This window comes from Acipenser ruthenus, chromosome 32 (assembly GCF_902713425.1).
Source record: "Acipenser ruthenus chromosome 32, fAciRut3.2 maternal haplotype, whole genome shotgun sequence".
In the NCBI taxonomy this organism is placed as follows: domain Eukaryota; kingdom Metazoa; phylum Chordata; class Actinopteri; order Acipenseriformes; family Acipenseridae; genus Acipenser; species Acipenser ruthenus.
The window spans coordinates 11,510,585-11,520,368 of record NC_081220.1 but is presented as its reverse complement, the minus strand read 5'-3'; the positions used below and the strand labels follow the sequence as shown (position 1 = coordinate 11,520,368).

The following is a 9,784-nucleotide window of genomic DNA, read 5'->3' as shown; positions in this document are numbered from 1 at the left end:
TGCATCTAATGCTCAAAAATAAAACAATAATTCAAATAAACAAACTGCAAAAAAAGGAAAACCAATCCAATTAAAATTCAAAAATCATAAGTGATAACACTGAATAAAATAATAATCAACACATTCGTCACCCGTGACATTACCTCCACTGCGATCTTGAAAATGTTTGTATGCCACAGAATTTAAGATCTGAAACGGAATGTTTGGCATCTACAAAATGTCTAGCTAGTGGTGGATGAATATATTTTCTCCTAATTGAACTTTTATGTTCGCTCATTAATGCGCAATTGTAACTGTCTAGTAGTTTTACCATCATATTGCAAATGGCTAGGACAAGACATCACATAAATGACATGAGCTGAAGCACAATCACTTGTAAGATACTGTACTCTTTTTTTTCGTTGTATGGCTTGTGCATTTTCTTAGTTTTAAATGTATTATCACAGGCGGTACACTTACGATTTGGGAAAAAAAAATCCAGTAGATTTGTCCAGTACACCTAGATCTCTCGAACATGTAAACGAGTCAGCCCTTAATAAAGACCGTCCGTGTTCATTTCGGCGTTTATGACATTGTCTATACACAACAGCACTTATGTAATCCCATTGGTATCGAATCGATCGCAATTAATGTGTTCCCTGTTTCCAGTCAGTTTGATAGTTTTAATACTGTATTACATTCTGAATATGAATAGAGCTGAATTATTAATTGTAGATAATACTTAGAATACCAGATAAATATTTAGCATTAAAAAGCAATACATGTGATTTATTTAATAGTCGTTCATTAATTTGTGTATCAGCGGCCACACAAAGCTGAGCGCAGTGCGGTATACTTACTGTAATGATGCTCCAGTCAGTCTGCCCGGACTGCACCTGAACCATGTTAAAAACACGAAGCCCCTAATAAGCTAATTTGTAAAAGTTAGTAAAGAATCGTGCTAATGTAACCCCCATGCTTCCTGTTTCCAAATATGGGTATCAGTGAGTCTGTTTCTTTAACACGACCCCCCTTCTGTGCCCGCAATAAACACGTGCACAGTCAGTTGCCTGCATGTTAATTTCCAATGTGCAAACGAGTGCTAGAGCTACCGTCCTAGGAATACATCTGAAATTTCTATATGCTGTATCTTCACTGTCCTGCATTGCTATTATATTTTATTAATAGTTCGTGGAGACCGGAGATTACGAAGAGTGGAGGACTCGATCCATTGCATCTACCGAGACGGCTTGTATTGCAGCGGGACTGACAGTTCAGCAGAAGGACTTGTTTTTTTTTATATTTTTAAGTCCTCCGGAGGTACTTTAGTCGTTGTGCACAACTGATAGAAACATTTTGTTTTATTCTATATTTTTTTATTTCCAATGTTTGTTTGTTTTTTTTTTACTGTGAACAATATTGTAACAATTTTAATTGCTACATATATATTACTTTTATAAACATTTTATTTTCATAAAGCATATTTGTTGTTGCTGAGTGATTCTTTATAATAAAGTAACCTGGTATAAATATATTAAGGCAACTGTATAACGTAAAGTACATTTTCTTAAGAAGGGTATACGCAGCATTAGAGAGAGATCTCCAGAATTCACATATATTTTCCCTGAACTTAATTCTCAATGTGACTCATTGTAATAGTGGGTTACATAAGTAGAAAAATTTGGCGCCCAAAACGCGGGGCTGCGCCCCTTCTAGTAATCATTCATGTTTAAATTACTCAGCAACAATTAAAATTTGTTTTGAAATATATATGCAATAAGTTTAATTTCTATAAGTAATGGAATTGTGCAAGCAGTATGAGTTTTGCGCTGATAGGTCCATACTTTTAGGTCATGTAGATCAAAGAGTCACCTATGCTGACATTAAGAATGCATTCAGTCCAGTTGGTGTTGTTACTAAAGTTCAGCGTTTAGTTGGACAAGTATCTGAAAGTGTACTTTGTGAGTTTGAGGAAGGTTTGTCTGTGTTTCTGTTAGATGATGAGCATGTTAGTCATGACTTCAGCAGTCGCTGGACAGTACAGCCTGTTTTATCAGATCAAGTTAGATTTAGCAACACTAGCACCAATGTAATGTCCACAGCTATGTTACTGGATGCCATTTTGTTAGATGTGACTGATACTTTTCAGGAGCAGTTGGCAGAAATAGCTATCAAACATGGCACTGATGCTAAAGAATTAGAAAAGAGGGCATCCAAGCTGCTGTCTGATAAACTTAGTGGAAGCTATAAAGACTCTGAAGGGGTTAGTCCCTTGCCCAAGGTGTCTTTTGATTTCTCAAATGCTTTCACTCCTAAGCAGACATTCTCAGAACATTTTGAAACCTTTTCTTCACCCTCTCAACAGCCAAATGTGTACAGCAACCAGTCCACACCTATCTCTATTCCTAGTGATGTACAGAAAGTTGTAGTAGAGCATGTAGTGAAAACTGCGAGTGAAGGTGCATTTCTTAACAATGTCCGTTACAAGCTCAAGTGTTTTTCGGGCACTGCCAGTAAGCCAATTAGTGAAGCAGACTATGAAACATGGCGCATTCAGATTCGCCAGGTAATTAAAGATGTTGATCTCACTGCTAATGCAAAAAGACGCAAGTTACTGGAAAGTCTTTTACCCCCAGCTTTGAATGTTGCCCTATATGCAGGAGAAGACGCAACTGCTGAGCAGTACTTTGAAGAGCTAGAGAAGGCTTATGGCAGTGTAGCAAGTGGCGAGGAGCTGTTTATACAGTTTATTGAGACACATCAAAATGCAACTGAAAAAGCATCAGACTATCTTCGTAGACTCCATGCTGTCCTGCAACGAGTAATGGAAAGGGATGGTTTAGTTGGAACACAACCTGATAAGCAACTGTTGAAGCAATTTATCAGGGGTTGTTGGGATGATACGTTAATAGACCGTTTGCACTTGAAGGACTTTCTGAGTGACATTTCTGAGCAGTGCTTATCATACTCAAAGGTTTTATTTGAGGTACGGGCTTTTGAGGAGGAGAAAGAGTCAAAAGAGACCAGAAAGAAGCGTCATCTTGGTGCAACACAGCCCAAGGTTTCTGCCAAGTCTGTTGGTGTTGGTGATAATATTAGTACTGTATCCCATACAGTTCCCGGTTCAACCAGCAGAGAAGAAGAGCTTGCCCAAAGGGTCCTACAGCTAGAAAAGGATTGGAAAAAAGCAAAGGTATCCTCAAGTACACATGGTGTGTCAAATGCTAGTGGAGCCCCAGATACTGCAAGTAATAGGAGCAGCTCTGCTGAATTAAGAGAAAGGTCAGAAACCACAGTTAAGAAGGGACCCAATAGGATGGGGGCATTCTGCTATAATTGTGGCAAAGATGGACACACAATGGAAAAGTGCTCTAATCCAGTGAATGCAGTGCTGGTTCAGCAAAAGCTCAGGAATAGATGCGAGAACAGGGCTGCACAGCGCAGAGAAGCTTATACTCCATTGCATCCTTTAAACTAGATGGGTGTCTCTATAAGGGACAGATAGAGGCACTGAATTCATGTACACCCAGTCCCAAAACAACTCAAAAGCACAATATACCCAGTTTTCATAAAAGTTTACAGGGCGTACCTCCTGGTCTTGTTGGTGAGTCGTGTCACACTGTTGCTTTTCTTGATGGTGTTCGTTGCCTCTGTTTAGTAGACACTGGATCACAGGTAACTTGCCTATCTGAGTCATTTTACCGTCAGTATTTGTCACATCTCAAGTTAAGCTCGATACAAGACTTACTCTGTGTTGTTGGTGCGGGAGGTAGTACTGTTCCTTATCTAGGATTCATAGAAGTTAATGTGCAATTTCCTGAAGATGTTTGTGGCACAGAAAACAGCTTTTATGTGTTAGTTCTTGTTTGCCCTGACAATCAATGTAATACTACTGTACCTCTCTTAGTGGGAACAAATGTACTCAGGCATCTCATGCGTGAGTGTGAGGAGAAGGCTGGTGCGCAATACTTGAAGAGGCTGGCTATCCGCTGCGACTGGGCTGCTGCCTATACCAATACAATTGGTGAAGCCAATGCAAAAGCAAAAACTACCAAAGTGAGATTAGCCAGTAAAACACCTGTTACGGTTCCCAAGAACGAGTCTAAAGAGCTGAAATGTATGCTGAGTAAGAATATCTATAGCAAAGGATGCAATATACTTATAGAAGCATCTGAAGGACGTCCCATTGCAGGAGGATTACTGGTTTACAATCAGCTGCTAGAAGGAGACCCTCAAAATCGTACCAAGATTGGAGTCATGGTCAAAAATGCCTCTGATCATGACATCACCTTACAACCCAGAAGTGTTGTTGCTGCAGGGGAAACAGTGGAGTGGATAAGGGCATTAGATGTCTCCAAATTAAATCTGATGGAGTCCAGATGTTCTAGTGCTACTGCAGTATTGAGGGAGGGAGAAAAGTTCGGTCCCAGTAATACAACAAGGCTGGAGTTGGATTTTGATAACTCACCAGTTTCTGAAGATTTCAAGAAATATATTACTACTAGGATAGAAAAAGAAGTAGGCAGTGCATTCTCCCTCCATGATCTCGACATAGGACATGCTCCTGGGATAACACACAAAATAGTGCTCACAGACAACACTCCATTCAAAGAGCGCACCCGTCGTGTCTCTCCAGCTGATTTTGAAGACCTGAGAAGTCACCTTCATGAGTTGCTGACTACTGGGATTATTGAAGAGTCTGACAGCCCCTATGCATCTCCAGTTGTCTTGGTTAGAAAGAAAAACGGATCCCTACGAATGGTTGTGGACTACAGAAGACTGAATCGTCTAACCAGGCGGGATGCATACCCACTTCCTAGAATAGAGGAGACTTTTGCTCTTCTTTCAGGCTCAAAATGGTTCTCAGTACTAGATCTAAAAAGCGGATATTATCAAATTGAAGTAGAAGAGTCTGACCGTGCCAAGACTGCATTCACAACGCCATTTGGTAATTGGCAATTCAAAATGATGCCTCAAGGTTTAACCAATGCCCCAGCTACATTTCAGAGAACAATGGAGCGGGTGATGTCAGGAGTTAATCTACAGGAAGTGGTTGCTTTCCTGGATGACCTAATTATATTTTCAGACACTCTTGAACAACACGAGGAACGTCTAATGAAGGTCCTGCATCGCATTGCTCAGTATGGCTTGAAGCTCTCTCCTTCAAAATGTAAATTCTTCCAGAATTCGGTGGCATATCTGGGACACAAGATTTCGGAAGAGGGAATCTGCCCTGACCCCCAGAAGATTTCAGCTATAATAGATTGGCCGACGCCCAAGAACATCAGAGAGGTTAGGTCTTTTCTCGGCTTCGCAGGGTATTACAGACGTTTTGTGGAAAAATATGCAAACATTGCTAGGCCATTAAATGATTTGTTGGTGGGCGAAGCTTCAAACAGAAAGAAAGGGGCATCTTGGCGAATAAAAGCAAGACAGTCTCTGGGTGATCGATGGACAGCAGATTGTCAAAGGGCATTTGAATGCATCAAAGAGAAGCTCACTACATCGCCAGTGTTAGGATTTGCAGACTGGAAACTCCATTATATCTTACACACAGATGCCAGTATCACAGGCCTGGGAGCAGCACTCTACCAGGTCCAGGATGGTAAAATGAGAGTTATCTCATATGCTAGTCGAGGACTTAGCAAAAGTGAACGAAACTACCCTGTTCACAAATTGGAATTTTTAGCTTTGAAATGGTCAATAAGTGAAAAGTTTCATGACTATTTATATGGGACAGAATTCAAAGTAGTGACAGATAATAATCCTCTGACATATGTTCTCACAACTGCAAAATTGGATGCTGCAGGACATAGGTGGTTGTCAGCCCTGTCTATCTATAACTTTGACATAAGCTACAGATCTGGAAAAACTAATATGGATGCAGATGGCTTATCCCGAAGGCCAAATGGACCTGCTGCAGATGATGATGACTCCCTGAAGCAAGTGGAGAGAATTGCTAAAATGCTGTCCAGGACCAGACAAGACCCTGATTTTGACACCCTGGAGTCAGATGTGTGTAAGGCTGCTTTCCTGAGGCATAAAGTAGTAGTACTTGCACAGGAAGTTGAATCAGAAGAGCCTGGTGAGCAAGAGAATCCAGAGATAGAAGTGAGCGGGAACAAACCTAGCGCTGTAGAAGCTTTACCTAGTGGAGAGGGTGCCATTCCAGATGATTTTGAATTTCCAGAACCATGGCCAGGGCAACCATTACTTCCTGGATTAACTTTAGAAAACTGGAAAGTTCTTCAAAACAGAGATGTTAATCTGTCCAGAGTCATTCAGTTGTTGGGGAAAGGCAGAAAGCTTGAAGAAAAATTCAGAAAGTCAGAGACCCCTGAAGTAAGATTACTTTTAAAAGAGTGGCCTAAACTTCTCCTTAAAGAGGGTGTTCTACATCGGCGGGTGATGAGGAATGAAGAACTATACGATCAGTTGGTGATTCCACAAAGTCACCAGGCTAGAGCTTTGGAAGGAGTACATGATGAAACTGGACATCTTGGCTATGAGAGGACTCTGGATTTGGCTAGAGCACGCTTCTATTGGCCAAGGATGACCCGGGATGTGGAACAGAAATGCAAGACTTGTGAGAGGTGCTTACGCAGAAAAGCAAGGGCAGAGAAGGCTGCAAAAATGGTCAATATAAATGTTTATGCTCCCATGGAGCTTGTCTGCATTGATTTTTTATCATTAGAACCTGATTCCAAAGATATTCGGAACATACTAGTTATAACCGATCACTTCACAAAATATGCGCAAGCATATCCAACTAAAGACCAGACTGCCAAGACTGTAGCCAATCTGTTGTGGGAGAATGTAATTTGCCACTACGGGTTTCCCAAGAGAGTTCATAGCGATCAAGGTGCAAATTTTCAGTCTGAACTCATTTCAGAGCTCTGTAAAATTTGTGGCACTAAATCTAGAACTACACCTTACCATCCTAGAGGAAATCCAGTTGAAAGATTTAACAGAACCCTCCTTGACATGCTGGGTACCCTCTCTGAGAAGAAGAAAGATAACTGGAGGAAGTATGTTCGCCCTCTCGTTCATGCATATAACTGCACTCGTAACGACACTACTGGAGAGTCTCCGTTCTTCCTCATGTTTGGTAGGCAGCCAAGATTGCCTATAGATTTGTGCTTTGGCATCAGTCCTGTTGGACATGACCATAAGACTCATCAGCAATATGTGAAGGAACTTCGTCAGAGGCTAAAATATGCCTACGAGCGAGCCACTAAGGAAGCAGAGAAAAGACAGCTGGCCAATAAACAGAGATGGGACAAGAAGGTCATAGCATCATCCTTGGAGGAAGGAGATCGAGTCCTGGTTAGGAATGTAAATTTGCGTAGGAAGCACAAAATAGCTGACCGCTGGGAACACGCTGTTTACATTGTCGTACGGCAGGCTAGAGAAGAGCTGCCAGTCTATGTGATTAGACCAGAGAAAGATGATGGACCTGAGAGAACATTGCACAGAGACATGTTGCGTCCTTGTGGATTCATATCGGCTGAAGAGGGAGTTGATGATGGCACAGTACCTGAGAAGGCAAGACGTACGAGGACGAGGCAGACTGCAGGGACCTTGGATGAAACTAGAAATTCTGATGAGGATGATACAGATCAATCGGTAATTCCTTCTGAAGAAGAACAGAATATTGCTGGTTCTGGATTGAATCCAGAAGCTCCTGAGTTCTGTACTTACCTGCCAATGACTGATGAAGATCCTCCACTCCATTCTTCTTTGCATGAAGACGACGTGACGGGACCAGTAACTGAGGTTACTATTGAAAGAGAAATAACCGAGGAAGTCTCAGAATCAGCACTGGGTGAACTTCAACAAAGTTCCAAAACTGAGCCTAGGGAGACCATAGATCCCCAAGTGTTAAGACGATCAGAAAGAGAGAGGAAACTGCCATCTAAGTTCAAAGATTTTGAAGTAACTTCTCAAAAGATAACTTCTGACAAGAAACACGATTACAATAGAGCTGTTTCACAAATTGTTTCCTGTGTACAACAGCAAAACAAAATGATATTGGAACAGTTGCATAAACAGACCGAGCTATTGATTCAGGCTTTGATTTCGCATTAGCATATAGAAGATGATTAAATAAATATATGGATATTTTCTGTGGGTGTTACTATCGAGGACGATAGCTTTTAGGGAGGGAGAATGTAACCCCCATGCTTCCTGTTTCCAAATATGGGTATCAGTGAGTCTGTTTCTTTAACACGACCCCCCTTCTGTGCCCGCAATAAACACGTGCACAGTCAGTTGCCTGCATGTTAATTTCCAATGTGCAAACGAGTGCTAGAGCTACCGTCCTAGGAATACATCTGAAATTTCTATATGCTGTATCTTCACTGTCCTGCATTGCTATTATATTTTATTAATAGTTCGTGGAGACCGGAGATTACGAAGAGTGGAGGACTCGATCCATTGCATCTACCGAGACGGCTTGTATTGCAGCGGGACTGACAGTTCAGCAGAAGGACTTGTTTTTTTTTATATTTTTAAGTCCTCCGGAGGTACTTTAGTCGTTGTGCACAACTGATAGAAACATTTTGTTTTATTCTATATTTTTTATTTCCAATGTTTGTTTGTTTTTTTTTTACTGTGAACAATATTGTAACAATTTTAATTGCTACATATATATTACTTTTATAAACATTTTATTTTCATAAAGCATATTTGTTGTTGCTGAGTGATTCTTTATAATAAAGTAACCTGGTATAAATATATTAAGGCAACTGTATAACGTAAAGTACATTTTCTTAAGAAGGGTATACGCAGCATTAGAGAGAGATCTCCAGAATTCACATATATTTTCCCTGAACTTAATTCTCAATGTGACTCATTGTAATAGTGGGTTACACTAATATAACGAAACTAAATTTGAACTCCTAGCTGGAGCAATCGGTTAGCGCGTTCGGCTGTTAACTGAAAGGTTGGTGGTTCAAGCCCACCCAGGGACGATGCTTTTTGCATTTCTTAATCACATTAGAAAACTGCACTCTGATACGTTTTTATTTCTTTCAATTACGATGAAGAAAAAATGTGCTCTGTTTTTTTAGTTCAAAATAATACAAAACATATTGTCATCTTCTTGTTTGCCGAAACCCGGGATCGAACCAGGGACCTTTAGATCTTCAGTCTAACGCTCTCCCAACTGAGCTATTTCGGCGAGACGAGACTGATGTTTCGAGATAGCATTCTTTTTGGCAATCCAGTAAACCTATAATGAAAAACGTTCAACAGCTCGGCAACACCATCATAGAATCCGATGCCTTTACAAATGCTTTTCGAAACTGTCAAGTTTTCTCCCAAATGCGGTTCTCAACAAATGTTTTTTTTTTTTGTATTCCTTCCAGAGTAAGTCCAAAAGGCAAACACTGGAACTGGCTGCCTGAAAGTGCAGCGCTTGAACTGCCTCAACAAACACTTAGCTCTAAAACGTGTGCATTGAAATCTATTAACATCTTTAACACAATCATCTGTATTCCAATAGCGGTTAGTCCACAGGGTGATCAATAAAGTGACTGCTGGCTTTGTTTACATATTAACAAGATGTTTTCAGGATTCACGCATATTCTGATCAAGCACAATAGAATATGGTAGTGAAAGGACAAGCAAATAACAGGTTTATTGGCTCTGGTCTTGTATCAACACCCTGACTACTGTCCGTAAGAAAGTGGCATTAATAAAAACGTCATTATGCAAAGTTCCCAATGCGCAAATACGCAGCATATTTAAACTTCTTCACAATCTTAAACCTTCCCAAATGAATTTAAAATACTTACTGACAGGT

At 40.5% G+C, this 9,784-nt stretch overlaps 1 non-coding gene across 1 annotated transcript; it reads right to left on the bottom strand.

Moving 5' to 3' along the window:
* Positions 1–9,087: 9,087 nt before the first annotated feature.
* On the bottom strand, positions 9,088–9,160 carry trnaf-gaa (transfer RNA phenylalanine (anticodon GAA)). Its single transcript has one exon. It is a non-coding gene; the product is annotated as a tRNA-Phe (tRNA).
* Between the last annotated feature and the right edge of the window lie 624 nt (positions 9,161–9,784).